Below are 5,832 nucleotides of genomic sequence, written 5' to 3'. Positions count from 1 at the left end.
AATAAAAGAAGCCAAAACAACCCCAAAATATGGGGTTCTGCAAAGAGGCACTTCCAGACCTCGCTCCCCTCTGTCCAAACTGGTTATCTTCTGGGAAAAAGAAGGTGTCATTGCAAGAATGATGCAGAGGCTCTGCCATCTCCCAGAATATTCCTAGTAGGATTGGAAGAATTGTGATTTTTACAAAATAAAATAAAAACAGATCTCTCCCACCCTTATCTCCTCCCTTTAGCTACTGGAAAGGGGTTTTCTAGCCTTAGCCACTGCTTCTCCACACCCAAACCTACGCCAGCGTCGCCGCCTTCTCCCCGTTACCGATTTCTCTGTAATCCCACTGGTTTTTCAGCCTGGGTTGGAAGCACACCGCCATTTTGCTGCTCTGCAGAGCAGGCAGGTGCCAAAAAGCCTGGGAACCTCTTTGGAAAGCAGGGGTTAGACATGAGCCCTCCTGAAGCATCCCAAAATTAGGTCTTTATCCCCATTTAGGAGAAAGTGGTTTCTCTGGAGAGCAAAACCACTCCAGATTTGCAATGTAAGGACACGGCGGGGCTTGACTGCAACCCATGCCATGCCCAGAAGGGTGGGACCCGAGCAGGGACTGTCCCATCACGGTCTGCGCTGCACACATCCGATCGCGACATCCCCGCGTGCTGCCTGTGCAGAGCAGGAAGGGAAAACCCCGGAGAGATTGTGACCTTGTTAAGCTCATTTTTTAATTTTGCAGCTAGGAACAGCAGAGCCAGGACACTGCAGAGCACGATGCCTCCTCTTTACAGCAACAGCAGCAGGAAGGAATTAAGCAGTGCGGGGAAGCTGGACGCTCAGCCGTGCTGGTTGCTCTCGAGGGACCAGTTTAACCCACTGCCTCCAGTCCAGGTTGGACTGCAGGCAACACTGGCAGGAGCCCCGTGATGCGCGGAGGCAGAAAGAGAGCATCAGGTAGGGGAAATGCGAGCTAAACCGAGGTGCAGGCATTGCTAGCGCAGGCAGCTGGGCGTGAGCCGCCTACGCCAGCCACCACCACGTTCCAAGCAGCTCAGTGCAGACCCTATTTCCACAACAGCCCCCGATCTGACACCCCAATCTCCCTTGTCACCCCCATCACACTGCAGACAAACATCGCTCAAAGCCATTTTGCTTTCCTTTAAGCAGCTTTGCGGCCTCATCGGGTAAATTTTGCCCTGTCCCTCATGAGAAAGGAGGTGTCTGTGGTTAACAGCATGAAAGCAGAAATAAGAAGGGCAGCCTGTGATGGCTGCCACATCCACCAAGGTAATTGTAGAGCTGTTGCAGTCAAAAAGCCCCAGTGACCTTGCCCCAGGGAAAAAAGGCACCTCAAAAACGGGGACGTGCTCCTGCATTTCCCACCCTTTGCTCACCGCAGCCTGCGCCTGCTCTAACTCAGGGGATTGTCAAACTTCTAGCTGGATTGTCGGCCTTAACGGAGGCCAAGGTGGAGACAAAGCGTAGTGGTGCAAGCGCTAAGGTAAGTAAAGGGGGGAAAATGGAATTAGGAAGAAATTGGAAAGAAACTGGGACAGGGGGAGAGAAGCGAAGAGCCTCTCCCTGTGGCAGAAGCCTCCAGAATACGGTTTCCCCAGCTCAGGAAGAACAAGTCAAACAAAAATGAGCTGGCACTGCCCCAGCAGCACTCCTCGCCCGTCCCTGCTGCCATCTGAGCCCCTAACTGGGATGCTCAAGGATGGACACACTGGGAGCACTGGGAAGGGGCCCTCCTGCACAGCCACCACACCGGCACCGCGCTCCCAGGGGACACGGCAAGGTCTCTTCACCCACCATCCTGGTCGGCTTTGTCCCCAACGCCCACGGCTGCTTTCGGCTGCTTCTGGGGCTCCTGCAGCAGCACCTTCTTGAGGGGGCGAGGATGTGGGGGGCCCGCAGAGCCCCCATACGCAGGAAAACAAGGGCTGACGGGGAGGGACGGTGGCTTTCAGCAGAGCACGGCCCGGGGGAGCCCCACAACTCGCCTGGGCATGGGGCAGAGCCAGCGCCGCGTGACGGGCTCCAGCGGAGAGCTCCAGCTATCCCCCCCCGGCCCCCGGCACCCCACACTGCCACGGCTCCAGGGAGAAGAGCCGGGAGAAACCGTCACGGCACACACGCACGCTCCATCGCTCCAAAAGCCAGGACGGAAAGCGCACCCGGGGCCGAGGAGGGCAACGGACACGGCTGCCTGCAGCAGGCACCTTCCAGAACATGAGGGACACCCATGGCAGTTTATCATGTTTTAATAGAAATAAATAACAAAAATGTCAGTAGAAAAACAGCACCAGCATCCATAACTCTCATGGGTGCCACACAGGGGGCAATTCCAGCAGGTTCATCTCCCCGAGAGCTGCAGTGAGCTGTTGCTGAGGCCAGGAGCAACCCGGAGCAGCAGCCGAGGGAAGGACACCCCTACGCTCCTCTGGTGGGGGAGGTCAAGCTGGGAGGCCCCAGCACAGGTCCCTTCTCCATCACCTCTGACACCCCAGAGCCTTAGGCTTGCTGCACACATAGGGACGGTCCAGTGAACAGCTTGAACTCACGAGGTCGTTGTTGTTCAAGTACAGACAAGGTTCTTGGCCCTGCACCGGGAACCTGCAACAAGAAGGAAAGACACCACCGGTACCATCGGGTTAGCGGCTGTCCCCTCAAAAACCCGGAGGAGACGAGTGCTGCCTGCAAGGGACAGCCCCAGCACACACGTCCCACCAGGACCCTGCCCGGCCCACTGCAGGACGGTCGCCCCACGGCCCCGGATCGCAAAGGGACTCACGTCTGGTTGAAGCTGCTGCCATCCACCCACTCCAGGAGCTCTCCCACCCCATCTTGAGCACGGCCAGCGAGGCCCCGAGGGAGGAGCACTGCTCCTGGCTCTGCTCCCAGCTCCCCTCCTCCCTCGAGGGGTAGTAGCAGACCTTGCGGTACCCAACCCAGCCCTCAGGACAGCCCAGCACCCCAGCCGCAGGCAGATCTGGGTTCCCTCCGTGCCTTCCTGCTGCAGAGGGAAGGGAGAAGGTCAGAGGATTGCGCTCCAGGGAGCGGGGCACACTGCTCCGTGGGGCAGGGAAGGAGGCAGCCCCGGGCTCCCCCCACGGGCAGCCCCAACTTGCTGCCGGGCACCGACGGGGAGCAGACACCCCAGGGCTCAACAGCCTGCCCCACGGCACGGCTGGGGGTGGCCCTGCTCCTCCCCAGGACCCCCGGCACAGGGCAGGGGCACAGCCAGCCTGAGGGCCCGGCCCCACCACGCTCCCCCTGGTACCTGGAAATAAAGCTCCCGAAACCAAAATTGGTTTTGAAAGGAGATTTTGCTTTCTTCTGCGCAGGGTGCAAGGTGGAAGAATTCCACAAATCAAGCGCACCAGCTTCGGATTCCATTCCCTTGTTTATACATTGAATATACAATCTCCACACCTTTCTAATACATAATCCTTAACTTGTCTTCTTGCGCTCATCTTCATTGCTTAACAGTTTACTCGCATAGCCTTTAAAGCCCTAGTGTGCTTTTAATTCACTGCGCTTGCGCAGGAGGAGTCGGGGGGGGTACTTGCTTCAGTCCTTAATCGGGTCGGTGGTCGCGATCTGCCCCTGCCCGAATTACCTCTTACCCAGCTTCTCCTATATTGTCCATGCCTGTTTGTTCTACCATCCCCTTATCTTTGAAGGTCAGCAACCAGCGCCGGCACCCCAGCCTGGGCCAGGGGCCGCACCTTCAGCCCCTGCAGCCAACAAGGGGCTGCAAACTCGGCTCTCCTGGGGGCGACGGGATGAACCGGGCCTGAGCAAAGCTCCTTACGGGGTGCTCCGCACACAGACTGAAGCCAGGGCGAGGGAGGGATAAGGCACAGCGCGCAGGAGAACACACACGCCTGCAATTCTTTTTTTTTTTTTTTGCTTTCCCCCCCACTCACCCGACAGAGCCCCTCGCACCGAGCCCCATCGGTCAAGGCAGAAACCAAAGCTCACTCCGGCTGCTGGAGCACAAGCTCCCCGCCCTGACATGCCAACACCAGCCCCGGGGAACCGCCGGCTGCCGGCACAGCAGAGGGTTTCTATGAATCCCAGCTGCGCTCCCGCCAGAAGAGCTGGAGCGGCTGAGCTTGGGATGGTTTCTGCAAGCACAGCAGTCACAAAAGCAAAAGCAAACGGTTGATTAACGTCTGCGTGCTTTCCTAGAAAGCTGAGCTACCGCATGGAGCCTCTTACTAATACCATTATTTTCTCTCTGGGGTTTTGTGCTGCGATTTGAGTGGCAATAAAAGACACTGATTTTCCCCAACTCAAGTCTATTTTGCCCACGACAGTAATTGCTGAGTGATCCCCCTGTCCTTACCTCGACCCACCAGCCTTTTGTTGTATTTTCTCTGCCCTGTGCAGCTGAGAAGGGCAGTGAGAGGGCGGCTTTGGTGGGCACCTGGCATCCAGCCGGGGCCAACCCACCACAGCTATTAATGACCAAGGTCCTCGTTTTCCCTCGTGTGCAGACAGAGAAACTGTTTAAAGAGAGGACAGAAGGGATCTATGCCTTCTCCTTCTCATTATATGCACATATAATAATAAACCCGAAAACCAAACCAAAGTCGTATTTAGTTTTCAATGTGCACAGGCTACCGACCCTCCCATGCTGCCTGTGCAAGACAAAAATAAGGACAACTTGTTCTTACTACTTGATCCTCCTGACCTGAGCGGTTTCTGGTGCTATGAAGGGTCTTTCCGCTTGGTTTTGTTGCCAGCCCCCCAGCAGTTGGTGTCTGGGATCCATCGGGGTTTGATAGCTGTCGGTGATGGGCATCCATCAGCGCTTGATGTCCGTCGGTGTCTGCCATCCATCAGCTCCCCCTCTTCTCTATCACACAAGGATAACCTTGAGTTTAAATCAGCGGCGATTTCTGCCCTCTGCTATTTCTCCTCTCTTTTCCATCACGGTTTTAACAGCACTTGGTTTCACCCCAGGAAGTTGGAAAGCCAAATCCACGACTGCCCTTCTCTCCTGCTCCCGTCCCCGCCGCCTTTCACAGCCCCAGCCCCGTCCTTCTTCCTCGCTCCTTCGCTTTGCACCAGTTTCTCCTTCACCTTCTGGCTCAGAGGAAGGAAATGTCACCCGGTGCTGCCGCCGCCTGCCTCTTCCCCTTGGCTCCCTGTGCACGCCCCGTTCATATTTGTCTCGCTGCCTGCGCCACGCAGCCAGCCCCACCATGTGGCTGTCTTAATAATACCTCTATTTGTATTTAATTAATTACAGGTACTATAAGGAATGTTACTGTGTTCTGTTACTGTAGTGATATTACTGCATCAGTAACACTGTATTGATAAGACTGCATTAATAATACTGCATTGATAATGCTGCATTAATAATGCTGTATTGTTAATGCTGCATAATCCTGCTGTATCGATAATGTTAGTGTTGATAACGCTATATTGATGCTGCTCTATTAATAATACTGCATCACTAATACTGCGGTAATAATGCTGTATTGATAACGCTGTGTTAATAATGCTGTTTTCATAATACTGTATTGATAATACTGCAATACCTGTGCTGTGTTAATAACACCGTATCAATAATACTAGAAGGAGTGAAAGGGCTAAACCTCTGACAATACCTGACTCAGGTAGTTTTAGTGATCTGCTGAGACACATTTCGAAGAATGTGACTCCTTGCCCGGCAGGATTGAAAACAGACCCTTGAGCAAGCTCGTTAGGCTTCCTGTGTAAAACACTGATGGCACAGACTCAGGACCCCCATGCTGAGACGAGCACTCAAGGAACCGGTTTCGTGGCATTCCAAGGCCAAAGGACTGATGAGCTCATTCAATGACCATATAT

At 54.8% G+C, this 5,832-nt stretch overlaps 1 long non-coding RNA gene across 1 annotated transcript; it reads right to left on the bottom strand.

The window, feature by feature from the left end:
* Positions 1 to 2,231: 2,231 nt before the first annotated feature.
* Positions 2,232 to 3,008, bottom strand: LOC142596245 (uncharacterized). Its single transcript, XR_012831825.1, has 2 exons — positions 2,780 to 3,008; positions 2,232 to 2,601 (listed from the first exon to the last, which is right to left on the bottom strand). It is a non-coding gene; the product is annotated as an uncharacterized LOC142596245 (long non-coding RNA).
* Positions 3,009 to 5,832: the final 2,824 nt, after the last annotated feature.

Source organism: Pelecanus crispus, chromosome 29 (genome assembly GCF_030463565.1).
Source record: "Pelecanus crispus isolate bPelCri1 chromosome 29, bPelCri1.pri, whole genome shotgun sequence".
Lineage (NCBI taxonomy): Eukaryota > Metazoa > Chordata > Aves > Pelecaniformes > Pelecanidae > Pelecanus > Pelecanus crispus.
Note: the sequence above shows the minus strand (reverse complement) of the source record. Positions and strands in the feature narration are given on the sequence as shown.